Source organism: Cyrtonyx montezumae, unplaced genomic scaffold (genome assembly GCF_038088225.1).
Source record: "Cyrtonyx montezumae isolate F1298 unplaced genomic scaffold, pur_monq_1.0 scaffold_29, whole genome shotgun sequence".
Taxonomy (NCBI): domain Eukaryota; kingdom Metazoa; phylum Chordata; class Aves; order Galliformes; family Odontophoridae; genus Cyrtonyx; species Cyrtonyx montezumae.
The window spans coordinates 8,080,232-8,097,026 of record NW_027072033.1 but is presented as its reverse complement, the minus strand read 5'-3'; the positions used below and the strand labels follow the sequence as shown (position 1 = coordinate 8,097,026).

Here is a 16,795-nt window from a genome sequence, read left to right as displayed (position 1 = left end):
CTACCAGTTAGGTGTGCTTCAACAGCTTTGTTTGGGAGAAAGTTGGTTTGCTTTTTTGGAAATTCAAGATCAGTTTTTACAAGGAAATAATTAAATTTCCACTTACTAATTTGCATTTAAATGTCAGACTAAATAAATACATCTGCTTTTTATGATTCTTTCTCATGTAAGAAATCCTTGTCACAGACAGTAACACTAAATAAATGTACTTAAAGTCTTTGTAGTTGGTGAGATCTTTTAGGATGTCACCATGTTACTTCATACATTCAATTTCTTCAAAAATTATCTTCACTGAGTACAAACAGAGAAGGTAAATATTGACTTTTGGTGTGTTCTTTTTTATTTTTGCTTTTTCCTGTATTCCAACTCCTACAATCAGTAGCGAAGGCTATAGGAAACAGCCTTTAACTAAGCATTAGCTACCACTGTGCCCTCATTATAGCTGAGGGCTCTTATTCTTGCTTTAGCCTACGTGCTGAGCCAGCTAGTCTTTCAGCTGTGATGATGAAATGCCATGCATTTCTTCCTGGAATGGGACGCAGATAAGCGGCCACTTGTTATGCTGAGGTTTCAGATGAACTGTGCTAAGGGTTTCAAAACAGTCTGTCACAATTATATCAGGTTTCTTTAGCAACCAATTCGTTTCACATACTTTTAAGATAAAAAGGGAAGAAATGTTGGTTTATTTTCCCTTGTGGTTACACTGTTTAAACCTTTACAGGATATGACTGGACAGCTTACACATAGCCTGAATTTATTAATTTTAAATAAAACTGGCAGATCAAAATGGATCTGTTCCTATCTTGAAATTCACGTTATTTATAGTCCCATAGCTATACCTATTACTTCAGAGAAGAAACAAAAACCTTATGGCTGCGATATGCTGCTTACAATGTCCTGCTGTGCAAACTGGATTTCTGAGAACCTTGAACTTACTCTGGGTCCAGTAAAAGCCTAGAGCATTCAGAATTGTGTGGGACAAAGTGTTGGTGCTTTGATCTTGAGGTAGAATTCAGATGTGAGAATGTGAGTACACAGCAGGAGCCCAGCTGGCCTGTAGCTTAGCAGAAGTAAGAAGGCCGTTTGTGAGATCTTATCTGGGGGCCTGTTTAGGTTATGCCATACACTAACAAAAGCTGTAGCAGAATTAAACTGAGATCACATAAGCATCCAGACTGAAGTCTAAATTCAGTTTCCTTTTAAGACAATGATTAAGATAGTTTTCTTTTTCCATTTACATAATGGAATTTCGATCAATTCTTAAGTCTGTAACTTTATTCCTGTAACTCATTCCAAATAAGAGTATAATTTACAGTGAGTTCACTGATAATCTCAGCTTTTCACAGTCCCTTCCCTCTCCCCCTTCCTGCATTCTTGAATGAAGAGGAACCCTTTTGAAGAGGTCTAGAGAGCACCAGATTTTTTTAAACCCGTCATTCCTTTTATTTTTTTTTTCCTTTTTTGGGCTAGTTATTGACTGCTGACTGAGAGAAAAATAAAAACACATTCCTCTCTTGAATAAATTATTTCATAATTTTAAACTTCTTGCACATTGCACAATGAAGTCCTGACCTTGCAGAGCAAGATACATGAACAAGTCTGTGATTCTCCATGACTTCTGTACTCTCTTTTTGTCAAAATATGGAAGTCAACCAAAATACTGCCATTAGCAAGTCTTTTAAATGCCAGATAGAGTTAATCTTCACAAAATTTATGATCCACCAAACACAAAGATTAATTGTGGGCATCTTCTTAGGAGTTGAAGCTTTAGAGTTTAAAGTTGTAAGCTTAGATTTTAATTAAATACCACAATGATAACTATGCTAGAAATTACACTTACTAAATGCTTCCAATTCCAAAATCTCATTGTTTTATGAAAGTAATTGTTTATAAGCCACTTCCATGTTGTTTGAAGCATCCTGTGGTGGCTTAGCTTGTTTTCTGTCTTCAGAAAAATTGATTTGGATGTCTGACAAAGACATTGATTTTTCCTGGAGTACTTTGAGAGTGAAAAAAAAGAAAGGAGTGCCTTTTCTCAAATTATACTGAAAAGTTAACTGTCATTCTGTGGTTCAAAACCTTGAAAGATTATAAACTGAAGGTATGATGAAATAAAAATCTGTCATCTCGCTGAAATCAGAACCAACACAGTCCCATCAATGCTGGAGCTTCTGCAACTGGTATCATCTGCCTTTTGGCCTTTCTCACTTTGTGCGTATACAGCTCCCAGTGTTCCTAGCTGAGGTGAGCCAGCTGAGCAATGTAGTGCCTTGAGTCTACACAGTGACAAAGTTACACATGTCCACTTTGGGAGGGAGAGGGTGACAGGGCCCTAGTCTGAGCCTTTGTCTTCCACTGAGCTACCTGTAGAAAACTAATGGGTCATTCTCTTCCAAGTGTGATTTATATTGAATAAGGGTTCAAAGTATAAAGGAGTGAGGAGAAACACTGCAATCATATAACTTTGTTTCCTAAGGCTAACAATGCATGTGTGGAGTATAGTGTACTATAGTGAGACCTAAGGAACTGTGGACGAATTCTTAATCCATTGAGCAGAAGTTCAGCCATCATCAGCTGACATTGTTATCAGTATCCAGTATACTTGGATGTGAACCCACTCAGATTTATCTGCATGCATTTGCAATTCCTAATTGCATTATAGCTTAATAGGTGTTTAAAAGAAATAAGTCCCTACAAATCAGAAATTTTTACCACCTTGCCATTAATAAACACAAATTAAAATAAAGGAGGATGAGGAGGCAAGGCGAGGAAGAGACCAGGAAGAGAGCCTGCCCTAAACGATTTTTCCCTGAATGTCAGTAGCTTTAGGTTACTTAAACTCATAAAAACAATTGCAAAGCACTTGCCAGTCTGTCATTCTTGACTGAAATGTAAACAGTTCATGGTGGTGAATTAGTAACTGATAAACAGGTATATGGAACACTGAACAGGGTGTTTTATCCATGTAGTACTGTTCGTGGAATAAGCAGTGCTTACAAGAAATACATAATTGTGACTTTCAGCCTTCCTGTGGAGAATGTAAGGGTTGAAGGTGGGTTTTTTTCTGCCTGTTATCTATTCATCAGAGAATTATTTCATTGCTAGAAGCAGATAGTGATTTTTAAACCCACTACTATTTTGGTATATTTTTTAGAAAAGGTCCTAAAATTAGGTCCAAGTTACTACACCCAGGAAAAAGATATTGTCAGCTCTTCATTCTGCTAGGCTGAACAAAAAAACATAACATTTTGTGTAATTGTGGAAATGAAAATGAGAGTGAGAGTTGTTCATGTGGAAAAAAAAAAGCAATTGTAATGCAGTTCAGTGAAATAGAGTTCTTAAGTTTGCTTTAAAGTAAGTTCTTAGATTAAAAGTGTAGTTTGACAGAGTTACTAAATGAGAAAGGAGCAGGAATTATCAGTGTCATGGGCAACCCACTTCCCAACCTACACTGGTTCCCCAGGTGCCCTTATGTAATGTATTTGAGGCTAACATTCTTAAGTAGAGATGTGGTAGGAGGTCCATGCTCAGGGTTGTGAAGACTGAGGTGGTCAACTCCACACCTCAAGACTGCCTCCACTATAGAAAACAGAAGGGTGACTGACATAGGCAACTTCCTTCGGAGAGGAATGGAGGGCCCTGTGTGTTGGTCTGACCCAACCTGCAGGGAAGTGTGCTGCCTCCCTGGGGCCCAAGTGAGGGATATTTCTAGGGAAATTCCTAGAAACCCAGTTCAGACTACAGAGAATTCTCAGTTAATTCAACATGTGCTCCAAAGCAGACCTTTTCTCAAACACTCTGAACTTCACTTGCAAAGCTTGGTGTGAAAACTGGCTTTGCATTAAGTACTTTGTCAGTAATGTTAGCAGCATTTACACTGTGAGGTACGATCAGTTGGGCTTGACACAAAACTCACTAAATATGACTGAAGACAAGCTGCAGAACATGCAAGCTGGCAGGTAGAGGAAAAGTGAGAGGGGAAACTTGAATTCATCTTCTGTGTACTGAAGCACTTGCCTGCTATATGCCAAAGACCTTGAACTCTGTGACTGGCCTTGCAGCAATCTGTGCCAGATCTACGTCATAATGGCCAGCACTGTGTGTGCAACATAGTGTGAAATTCTTCCTACAGGAGCCTTATGTTGCCTGCTACGAGGGTAGGTAGATTTTATAAGCACAGTATGGGTAAAGGGTTCCAGAGTCATGGCAGTGCTGTAGATGCCAGTGTGCTTAATGAAATGTGCATATCTGATATGGCATACATACAAATATTTTGCTCTCTTTGATGTTTTGTAGTTGAGATATATAACTGATCACAAGCTGTACACTTAGCACAAGCTGTACAATTCACATGTGGTTTGTCCATTCAATAGAACTGCATTGTGCAGGTCTGCCCCTATACAGGATCCCAACACTGAGTGAGAAAGACAGGTATGTTCAAGGAAAAGTTAAGGAGAAAAAAAGAAAACCATCTAGAGTGATGAACTAATAATTTTGTTTCCATAAAACCCTTCTCTTCCTCTACCATTTAGCTTTACACAGGCTTCAATTATTTTATCACAATTCTCATTACCCTTGTATAATCTTAGAAATAATATCTGATCCTGCTTCCTTGTCGGATTTTCTTAATTCTCCAAACATTAAACTTCCAGCTATATTTTGTCTCCTAATAAGAGATTGCTTCCCTTCTCACACCAGTCTTTTTGTGAGTAATAAAAGCCACCTTTCATGCACATTTTTCCATCCCACAGTCTTGAGATGGAGGAATCTGGCAGCGGTGGAAGGTGGTTAAGAAAATGTTTGCTTCCAGCAGGATAGGTATGTGATATAGGTATGTGAGGCAGTCAGCAGTGTGATGTTAACTTCTGTAGGTAAAACCGCATGGTCCACAGTGATTTTGAGATAAAGCTTTGGTTATGCAAAGTCAGCCACTGTCTGTTGAAATTAAAGAAGGAGGAAGACAAAGTGAGGAACTCTTTTTCATGAGAATGTTATGTCATTCACATCACCTTAACCCAGCGATGACCTTAAAGGAAGAAAATGAAAAAGTCACTAAATATATAAATTCTTATGTTCTTGGCAGTAGAGTTTGCTTTGCAAATATGAGCATTTGGCAAGTTTCAACATTTTCCTCAGCAAAACTGAAATGAAAGTTGGGAAGGGAATAAAAATTGATATGTGCTGACCCAAAAACATACTTCCTGAAATCAACAGGATTTACATCTCTTAGCAAAAGGGAAGTAGCTCAGAACTACCTTCCATTGAAGAAAAAAAAAAGCACTACATTTCTTTCATGAGGTCTAAAAAGGGACCCTCATACAAAAATAAAAAATAAATGAATAAAAAGGGAAAGGAGCAGAAGTTAAACTACGTGGACCGTATTGCACCTACCTACTTTTTGGTAAAAGTAGGCAGATAATAGGAAGTCATGCTATTTTCGTTTGTGTTTTTATGTCCATGGATATATAGACATGTACGCACATTTAAGTGTTTTTTGACAGCTACAGGACTCCAGTGTACATCTCCAGGTGCACATCAGCCATCTGAACCCATCAGCCTTTATTGCATAACATAGACATATTGCAAAATATTACCACACCAAGATCATTTACATTATTTCGTAACAAAAAAAGAAGTACTATTACAGAACATTTTTACCCTTAAGGGAAAATTACTAATTATTTAAAACATTGTCTGTGTGTTTGTGTGTGGTGTATAGGGGTATATGAGCCTCATTATGGAAAAATGTAGGGGTGGATTAAAGCAGGATCCGTGGGATACAGCCCAAGGTCAGAGGAGTTTCAACAGACAAGAATGTCAAAAGCAAAGCAGAAAATGAAGCACAGTTGATTATAGGGAGCTTATTGGGGTGATACAGACACATACCTTCAGGCAGAAACAGCTTTTCAGAAAGGGGAACAGCTTTGTGTAAAACTGTCTCAGTCCTGATCAGGGGTAAGGTCACATCCAGAAGCAGACTGAGGTAGGAGGCAGGTATTTTGTCCTCAGAATGGAATCCGGAAACCTCTTTTAAGCTTCTAGATTCTCTGGACCATGACTGGATTGCTAATTTCTGAGAAAATTAATTTACTTATCTGAGTCTCCTCTGCTCAAATCCACAATTGTTTCTTGGTGTGAGGGAACATATAAGTGCTGGGTTGTTGTCTGTGTCCTTGTTAGAGTTAACTATACAAATTATTGTTTTATTAATTTTGTTTTTATATGATAAGGAAGAAAAAACCTTGGGTTACCTTCCTGCCTATAGCATTGCTTCTGTATTTCACATGATGACCCAAATAGAGGTCTTGGCACCTTCCAGTGTGTGGACCAGTCTCCTCCTGCCTGTGCAAGCTCACTGTGAGCTACTAGCACACACACTCTAAGGCTCTGTCAGTAACTGAGTGAGCAGTGGTGATATTCCAGCAGCATTGAAGACTGTTACTCTTCAAGGGCTCCGTCAGTAACTGAGTGAGCAGTGGTGATATTCCAGCAGCTTTGAAGAGTGTTACCTCTATATGTTGAGGCACCCAGAATGCCTTTCTGTGAAATGCAAAGTGACACCTGTTCAAGGTGAATGTGGCTTCTGATTGTTGTACATCCTGGGTGAAACAAGATCTGATCTAGAATGAAGTATCTCCTGTATCACCTTCCATCAAAAGGAGAGTAGTGAGTATTTTTTTAATCAGCCTGACCTAAAGAATAGAGTAGATGTAGAGTGGTTTACATTTATTAAGCTTGGCCCTTTTAAGGGGTGACAGAAAAGGCACCTGGTATCTCAGGTAGTTGTGCATGTCAGGTTCCACAGGAGATGTCCAACATGTTAGACTACGTTTTGCATTATTCTGAAGTGCAACATTCAACACAATTCTCTATGAATTCAGATGTCTTCATGAATAGATACAGGCTGACTAGCATTTTGTTCTGAGAATTCTAATGTAGGCATATAGTTCTTTTTTTTTTTTTTTTTTGGAAAGAATGAGAATTTTCAAAGAATGAGAATTTGCTTGAGTTCTAAATTTACAAAATACTGTTTTTGATGTGTATTTAAGCCTAATTTTTTTTTAGCAGGACAGGGTTATTTCTCAGTATCTTGTTAAGTAAGGAAATGTGATCTTATGGCATACAGTAAGCTGTCTGCAAAGTCCGTGGAACAGCACCAGGAGAAGACAGTGTCTGGTGTATTAGAGAGTCCATCCATGGTCTTTCTCATATTTCCACTACCTTAACTTGACATGTACTAAGCTGGAATAAGGAGGCTAATTTGGTAGTAATAAAAGGACTTGGGACGCTCTTTCTCCTCCAGCTGAAGGATGTTCAGAAAGGAGAGTTTTGATACATAGATCTTCACTGAGAAGTAAGTTCAGCCTACAGCTTAGCAAGCAACAGTAGTGGTGAAGATAAACAAGATGCTTCTGAACTTGCTGTTGTATTGCATTTGCAAAGAAGCTTAATACTTCACCTTGAAAGGATGATGGGACTTCATTCTTGTATGTCATCTAATGCAAAGAAGAACAGTAAACACTATTTTTATGGGGCTAGGAAACAGACCATGCTTGTGCTTGTTTACCTATTTCCAAATAATACAGGCTTCTTGTGAAATATGTCTTAGGATATGTTATACTAGGAGTACACAGCTGAAATTTCCCCATGATTTTCACAAATTTAAGTAGTGCTACAGCTGGCACTGTCCAAAGAATTCCCACATCTCTGATCCATTTCCCGCAACTCTTGTTTGCTTGTGAGTCCTCTTTCTCCATTTCTCTTTATGCAGTCTTTTCCAGGCAGTTCAGTGACTACTTCTTCCTCTAGGGCTATTTATAAGCTCTTATAAGCTATAGGGCGTAATATGCAAGCACCTATGTGGAAGACATACATGACTGACCAGTCAGTAGAGAGAGCTTCCAGGTACAAAAGGTACCCAGAGTAAAAAAAAATAAATAAAAAAATCCCAGTACAAAAATGACAGGAATCTTCTGGAAAGAGTTCAGCGGAGGGCCACAAAGCTGATAAAGGGCTTGGAACATCTCCCTTATGAGGAAAGGCTGGGAGACTTGTGTCTGTTCAACTTTGAGAAAAGAAGACTGAGAGGGGATCTTATTTATGTTTACCAGTACATTAAGTGTCGGAGAGAAAGGGATACAACCAACCTCTTTTCAGTGGTCTGTGGGAACGGGACAAGGAGGAATGGCCATAAACTGGAACACAGGAATTTCTACTCCAATATGTGAAATAAATTCTTCATGATGAGAGTGATAGAGCACTGACATGGACTGCCCAGAGAGGTTGTGCAGTCTCCTTCTCTGGAGATATTGAAGACTGATCTGGATGCCTACCTGTGTAGCCTGCTATAGGGAGCCTGCTTTGGCAGAGGGGTTGGACTCAGTGATCTCTGGAGGTACTTAAACCCCAACAACTCTGTGATTCTGTGGCTCTGTGATATCATCTGATATATATGTTTTGAAGGGCAAGTATACCGTATCTTTCACTTTTCTTCCCATAAACTCAAGAGTACCTCAGCAGGTAGGAGAGAAGGCAGTGCTCTACTAATCAAGAAGCTTTGATGAAGAACACACTTGCAACTGGAGCTGATCGTCAAGAGGAAATTAATTTGTGAATGACTGAAGGCAGTTAGAGGTGCAGGAACTGATAGAGGTCCTGCCTTTTACAGGATATGTGCCAGCACATCCACCCACTCAATACCTTGTCTCTGAGTAGGCTTCTTTTACAGTATTATTTGAACTGGCTAGTAGGGCTGTACTTGTCAGTTATTTCAATAATCAAATGGACAATACCTTTTGCTGCTGACTATGTTTATTATCAGTTTTCATCCTTGAGAATAAATGAGTTGTATATATTAAAAATTTTCACATAATTTCGTTCACTGGCTATCTGCAGGGGCAGTGAATATGTGCTATGTCTATCTAATAAGTATGTAAAGTAGAAAACTGCATGAACTGTTGCTGTTCTCTTGCTATCCAACATAATTTATATTTGAATTATAATGAACTGACACTAAAGTTGAATCCAGAGATTACAAAATGGGTCAAATTGTTCATGTGCTATTTTGTAGTTCTGTGCTACAAGGGTTTTTTTTTTCACTATTTTAGGGTAGCTTACCAAAAAATAGACTCATTTCTGCTCACATTGTGTGCTAAAATTAGCTAACACTCATTCTTAGAGTCCGACTGAAGGAAATACTGTTTAATAGAAAAGTTTTATTAAAGTGCAGCTCAGTTTTTCTGTTATCAGTATTGCAGTCCACATATACAGCCACTCCACCAGTAGCATTTCTTGGTTACCATTTCTTGGTTCTTGGTGCACAGTGTTAATTGAGCTGCTAGCTTAAGTTTCTCTCCGTTAGATTAAGAGTATATTTAAACAGTAAATGTCATATGAGATTCAGTCCTGGGTAGTCATAGCAGGTATTAGCATCTTTCATGTTTGGGGTGGCATAATTAACATTAAAAATGCAATATAAATTAAAATTAGCGTTAATTTTTTCAAAGTTAAATTCAGAAAAACTAGCTGAAATGATAATTCCAGGAAGGAATAATGTGTAATCCAATGAAATAACAGATACAGCATATATTTCTATATGTGTATTTAACATGTTGTCCCTATTAAATAGATAAAGTAATTAAAACATAGTTAATGTATTTGCATGTATGCCAGTATGCTTATTATATCCTCATATGTAGAGCATATTTTAAGCACTCTTTATTGAAAGGAAACATCCTCTGTGTTTGTCTTTTCAGCTGTCTCCTCTTGAACCTGGAAGTGAATTTGAATTTAACATCTTTGTAGGCATCATGGACAGTGGGATTGAGTGCAACCTTAGCAAGTTTGCAGAAAACACCAAGCTGAGTGTTGCAGTTGACATGATAGAGGAAGGGATGCCACCTAGAGGGACCTGGACAGGTTTGAAAGGTGGGCCCGTGCCAACCTCATGGAGTTCAACAAGGGCATGCACCTTGGTTGAGGTAATCCCAAGTACTGACACAGGTTGGGAGGAGAATGGCTTGAGAACTGCCCTGAGGAGAAGGATTTGGGATTGTTGGTTGATGAAAGATTCAACATGAGCCAGCAATGTGTGCTTGCATCCTAGGCAGCCAATGGTATCCTGAGTCACATCAAGAAAAGTGTGTCCAGCAGGTTGAGGGAGGTCACTCTGCCCTTCTACTCTGCTTTTGTGAGACCTCACCTGGAGTAATGTCAGTTTTGTTGGACTCCCAACACAAGAAGGACATGGAACTACTGAAGTGGGTCCAGAGGACAGCCACAAAGATGATCAGAGGGCTGAAGCAGCTCTCCTGAAAGTACAGGCTGAGAGAACTGCATGGGGAAGAGAAGGCTCTGAGAAGACCTTACAGCAGCCTTGCAGTACCTGAAGGGCGCCTATAGGGTGGGACATGGGGAGGGACTCTTCTCTAAAAAAGTTGCATGAAGCAACAGGACAAGGGGAAATGATTTTAAACTGGGAAAAGGTAGATTTAGACTTGATTCTGGGAATAAATTCTTTACTGTGAGAGTGGTGAGACACTGGAACAGGTTGCCCAGAGAGATTGTGAATCCCCCCTCCCTGAAAGCATTCAAGGCCAGGATGGATGGGGCTTTGAGCAACCTGGTATAGAGGGACATGTCCCTGCCTACAGCAGGGGGTTAGAACTAGATGATCTTAAAGGTCCCTTCCAACCCAAACTATTCTGTGATTCTGTGTGACTTGTGTAGTGCTAGTTGCTTAGTTTAATATCTTCTGTCCAATGCAAGGCTGGCATCAGTATTTCATGCTTTCCTGAGCAGCTCTGCTCACTGTGCTACAACCCTACTGCTGGGGCTTAAAGAACAGTTTGATTCTCATCATTCCTCTCTGAACTTGTCTACAGGATAAGAGAGCTCAGCAGTGACACTTTTAGGTCAAGAACTGAAACACCTAATCTGACTGGATTAGAGCAGTGGTTTGTTTCATACACATTGCACAGAGTTTCTTGGTCTGAAAACTGATGTGTGTGCTACTAAGTCAAACCTATCCAGTTTCAGTCCATCAGATTGGCATTTTTCAGATGTACGGTAACCGTCTTCTGACCTTAACCAATCGGTCAACATCTAGAACTGGCTGATTTATAAACTGGGGCCTCATGTCAACAACAGTGGATAATTTGTCAGTAAGACTGTCATTTTCAGAGGAAGTATGCTTGTGTCCAGTGGTGCAAATAAGTACTATAAAATTTCAGACAATTTTCATCAAATTACCTTTTACAGTCATCTTTGCTTGTTTACACTCATGTAGTCTCACAGTGAATAAAAAGTATGGTCTATAACTCTTGTTCTTCATTCTCTTGCTCAGATGGAAAGAGGATCAGGAGTTTGCTAAGCACTGAAGAATGCAGAAGAAAATCTGTACCTTCACCTTAAATTACGATGTAACTAATCTAACTTTAGTTTGTACATTCTTGCCTGTCCCTTAATATAGAATCAGTGGTGGTGGTACTTTCCAAAAATGAAGTTTGTAGTTGCTAGAAATAAAAATTTGTAAGCACAAGCATTATGGAGTACTGTTTTGTGATGATCTCCATCTTCAGTAGAATATTGAGTTCTTTAACATTGGTCATGGTTTGGCCTTGAAACCGAAGTAAATACTTTTGGCAGCTTTAAATAAAACTTAATTTTGCTCTGTCTGATGAGGCATTTTGTCTTTTTCCACCACTGTGTTGTCTGTAAGACAAAATGCAGGAAATAAGCTTGTTTCTTTGACACTGTACTGAATGATGAAAATGGAGTGCAAGTCTAAATATACTGAAATAGTATTGCTCGTACATGCACAATACACTGACCTGTACTAGTCATTCAGAACTATTCTTCCTGCAGAAAGGCTTGCAGGAAAAAATTGCCATCAGGCAAAGAGTTTTATGTGATTTTACTTTACATGACTTTAGCAATGAAAATAAAGTTTTCATTCAAATAAAATAAGACTTTCTTTCACTTCATTTTATTCTATTTGCTAAGTATAATCGGATCTTGAAGTTACTTTATATGACTTCTAAAGATTTAGAGTTGATATTAAAGGATAGACCTTAGATTTCTGCGTCATGTTGCTTCATTCAGCTTCTCCTATGTCTTTGTGAACTACAGTATTACTCACATCAGTCAAACCAAACTAGCAATTATGCACTTAGGTTTCATAAATGCACAGGTTTTTCTTCTTGTTGTTTTAATTAACAAGAGTGTGTAGTTTCTAGATCCAGTCTGTGTGGCAGTGTATCACAAATGGCCCATACAGAGCTCTGTGTTGTGTTGCTGAATGTATCTGGTACCTACAGAGGATTGTTTCAGCAGTGTGGTAAACCAGTCAGCAGAACTGTCCTTCATCTTCTTTTTCAGAATGAAGCATTTTACAGTGCCTTTATTACTTAAATTCTTGTTTGATCAGTGTCTTACTAATGCATCTTTAGCAAAGACATCTTACTGTTGCTGCTTCTAGAGTGACAAACTTTCTCCCATGTGAGCTCTGCCTCCTGTGCTGATCTGAAGAGGCCTGTTTTCACATCTTTAGTGGCAATGCAGCAGTAAATTATGAGTGATTTCTGGAGTTCTTTTCCAGAACCAAGCCTAGGCTAGTTTTCAGTGTTGAAGGTCTTTTCACTCATAGTACCAGCAGTATCTTAGGAACAACAAAGGCTAAGTGGTGATTGTTGCTTGGAGAGTTTGGAGATGGTGAATGTAACATGTCTTAACGCTACTAGTATTAATTGAGTTTAACTTTTGAAGGCAGTGGGACTACTGATTCTACCTTCTTCCATCAGTCATTTCCTGACTGCATTCAGTCCCTGTGTCTGAAGCTGATCTGTAGACATGTTGTTATCAGTGTACCACTGTACTTCAAAGCTGATGGACTGGCTACAGCTAAAAACTGAAGTGTGGTTAACCAGGAGCTCTCTGAAAATTAGTGTCGCTTTGATCCTTCTTATGTCAGAAAGGGAAAACTTGGATTTTTTTTTTAAATGATAAAAACTGGTTCTGTAATACCAGCTCTGTAGCTCAAAGATCAGTCTTCTTCTTCGAATGGAAAATGTCATTTTGCCAAAGATACCTTACAGCAACATGGAGCTGTGGCTTGTGGCCTTAAAGTGTAGGCTTCTATTTCCTCTAAATACACTCTATTTCATTGGGTCTGTCACGTTGAGTAAGTAACAAGCAGCAGTCACAGGATGAGGGCTTACGTTCATGAATAAAATAAAATAAAACAAAACAGGCAGCTCTTTAAATTGTGAGACTGGAATAACATCAGAGGCTGCTTCTGGAGCCAGAAACATGGAATGAAGTCTGATGTGTAGGTACCATAATCCTGACTTGCAGCCACTAACAAAATTTTCTTTTTAAACATGAGATGTCTTATTTTGGCACTTGTTGCCATCTGTTCGAAAAACAGCCTCACCCTTTTTGTTTATTGTTCCCCTACCTAAGGTTCCATGTGAACCTTCTCCCTGCTGCCCTTCTCTGTGGTCCTTTTCTGCTGTCCTGTTCCTGTCTGTGTAGCTTTCTGTACTGCTCTACTCCATCCCCAGTTGCCAGTGTCTTCTTGGCTGCTGTGGTGCTACTACTTTGGATCTGCTCGGTGACAAAGTCATGGCAGTGGTATGCTCAGGTCTCTGCCTCCTTTGCTTGTGCAGAATTATGCTTCAGATCCATGGGCTGACATCCAGTCTCCCTTAGGATCCAACCACTAATCAAATCAGATGCAGTTTCTGTGTTGAATACATGTGCACCATGAATGAGAGGAAGAACAGGATCTTGTGAGAGTAGGTTAGCTGACTCATGGTTTTTTGTCCTGATCAGTGGTAGATTTGAATAATTCATCAAAGTATTGCTACTACTGCAATTAACAGAAGGGTTCTTTGCAAAAGCTCTTTTAAATTATTGTGGATCTGAGAATACATTAGAAGATTCATTTTGTGTTACAACTCTGAATTCAGAGGCATGGTTTTGGCAGCTCTCAAAATTGATGCCAAGCTGTCAATGTCTTTTCCAAGTCAGAAGCCAGAGAGCTTTCTGATTGGTCATGTCTTACTCCTGTGGTAGGTAATAGTTCTTGACCCCCATACGGTGATGTGCAACATTCCTGGTCTGTTCATGTCCTGTCCTATCTCCATGCATGCTGTCAGCTGTTGCCTTGAATAGGTAAAGAAATGCTCCTGCCCTTTTCCAAGAAAGACAGTCCTCATGCTTGTCTTTTTAGTCAATTCCACCGCCAGTTCATAGTCATTACAACACTAATTCCTATGACATAATCTGCCAACACTTAAAATCATGAATTTAATTATTTAGAGGAAATTCTGTAAGATTATTAAATAAGGATTTAATTGTTTTCAGTTTCAGTTCAGTTTATAATTACCTGCTGAACTGAAGATACACACTATTTTATTTCCAGTTTGCCCTTGTTATGTAGCTAAGAGGGTACCTTTCAGTGAACACTGCTGAATTCATTTTACAGTGTGGCTGTTTATCTCTCTGTTTTCAGGATTATTTTCTCTGAAGTGAATTCCACTTCACTGATGTTTTCTATTTTGTTAGATTCTTAAATACTGTGATAAATGTTAGGGTCTATTAAGTTTCAACTTTCTATTTTTATCTACTGGTAAGCACTGCACCAGATGTGGGTGTGAAGGACCCTGAGAAGCTGAGGGAGTTTTGCTTTTTTTTTTCCAGCATTTTTGACTTTCATAACTGAGAATTTCAGCTCATTTTTTAGGATTATGTATGTGCTGGTTTTTTGTTTTTTTGTTGTTTTTTTTTTTTTTTTTTAAGAGCTGAGAAAAACAGGCTTACGCAACTTAGTTTGCATAAGTGCAGTGAGTCATTCGCATTTCTTTTTTTGCGTGTGTCTGTGTGTTATATCATTTTATATAACATTTCTTTGAAAAAACACTACTGTGAGTGCTAAGAATATATTTTTCCTGTAAAGCAGAAATGAAGAAGAGTGCCCATTGCACAGTGGGCCCATTGCACATTGGTCTCAAGAGTGTCTCCTCATGAATGCTGTTCTCCAAGGAAAATTTTGGTGATTCTCCTCATGGCTCTTGTTCCACTGGCCTTGTGCTGACACTTGAATGTGCAAGGGGAACACTGGGTAGCTGTAGTCTTTCTCCTTCGTAGGCAAAGTTGTGAAGAATTCCACATGATAACTGATATTATACACAGAGAGAGGGATTCAAATGTTTATAGTCTTTCCTGCATACTGTAGCTACTGCCTTGTAACGTTGCCTCTTACCATCTAGGGAAGGGTGGAGCTTTCCTGAGCCTCAACACCAACTGGTTCTCTATGCATTGTTGGAAGAAATATAGGGTATAAATAACTCGCATAGTTATCGGTTGTGAGTCTCAAAACATCCTCCACCAGGCACACTTGAAAAGAAGTCCTCTGGAAGGCCTCATCTTTTCTGACCCTACTTCATAATACTATGCGATCAAATGTACCCTGAATGTTCAGCTGCTTGAAGTTTATTGTTTTGAATGCAATTACAGGTATTAAATGTCAGTACAGCTTAAGTGTTAGAATTGCCATTTTGTTTTCTGCATTTCTTGACATTTAATGACTGCTGCTACATGACTGTGGCAGGGAAGATCTGCCATGGGGGGGGGGGGGGGGGGGTGGAGTTTGTTTAGCAAGTAAAGATTTGTGCACAGGTTGTCTTCTTGTCCATAGCTGCTCTGAGTCTTCCGACTTCGTTTCTTTGCAGCTCTCTGGCTCTCTGCTATGTCACCATGTTTTCTGATCTGATATTTCTCTGTGGGCATTCTGCAAGTCCCTTCCAACATGAAAAGTTCTCCACAACAGTTACATACTTAAATTTCTGTGTGTATTCAGTAATCTCCCCCCCCACCCCCAGACTGTTCTGATGCCTTGTGTTTTGCCCAGTCAGATTCAGGACCTCTTCCTTTCTACAAACCATTTCTTATTTCCATTACAGTACATCCCAATTTCCATTTCATTTCAGTTGCCTCCTGTGTTTTATGCAAGTAGTATTGACCATTCTTGTTAATTTCTAGCAATTCTTGTATCAACATATTTGACTACTGCGGTAATCACAAAAATAGAGATATTGTGTTTTCTCTCCAATGTAGAACAGATGTTTGCAGTCCCAAGATAAGACACTGTTCATCCACTGCTTAATTAGCAGATTAGCAGTATCTGAAGTCTGCAGAAGTACCACAAAACATTCAGGTATTGTTTTTAATTGTCTGTTATAACATACTCAAATTGTTGATAGACATGAGAATAAGATTTCATTTGTCAGCAAGAAATCAAATTCACATCAGGAACTTTAATATCTGCTAAAAAAACTTCAAAGAACAGCAATTTTCATGAATGTACTTACATATGTAAAATTAGACATACAATTAGATTCTTTACTGGATTTATGTTCAGAAGAGCAGCTTTGCTGTTTTGGGCTGTAAATGGAATTAATATAACCAAAGAAAAAAATACTCAGAGTTAAATAGATACAACCATTTCCTCCAGCAAATGTTGAATGTAATGTACTCCCTTCTCAGTAAATGATAATTGGTATGACATCTGCAGATAAGAAAGGTCACTGAATATGTGGAACACTATATGTGGAATACAGATAAGAATATTTTTCAACTCAAATGCACAAAAAAAGTGGTTGAGAGTAACTTTTCATATTTAATTTCCAAAAAAAGGTATTTTTCCTTTACACGTAGCTATAGACAGTACCTGCATGAACACAGTAGTTACTCTCACCACTGTTGGATTATGTTGAATGGCTTGTTGCATGAG

General features: G+C 38.8%; 1 protein-coding gene across 1 annotated transcript in view; it reads left to right on the top strand.

The window, feature by feature from the left end:
- The window catches only part of AUH (AU RNA binding methylglutaconyl-CoA hydratase), a 128,263-nt gene extending 118,299 nt beyond the window's left edge, over positions 1 to 9,964 (top strand). The window contains exon 11 of the transcript XR_010622459.1: positions 9,756 to 9,964. The gene's annotated coding sequence lies outside the window, so the exon portion shown is untranslated. The remainder of the gene's footprint in view (positions 1 to 9,755) is intronic.
- The last annotated feature ends 6,831 nt before the right edge of the window (positions 9,965 to 16,795 follow it).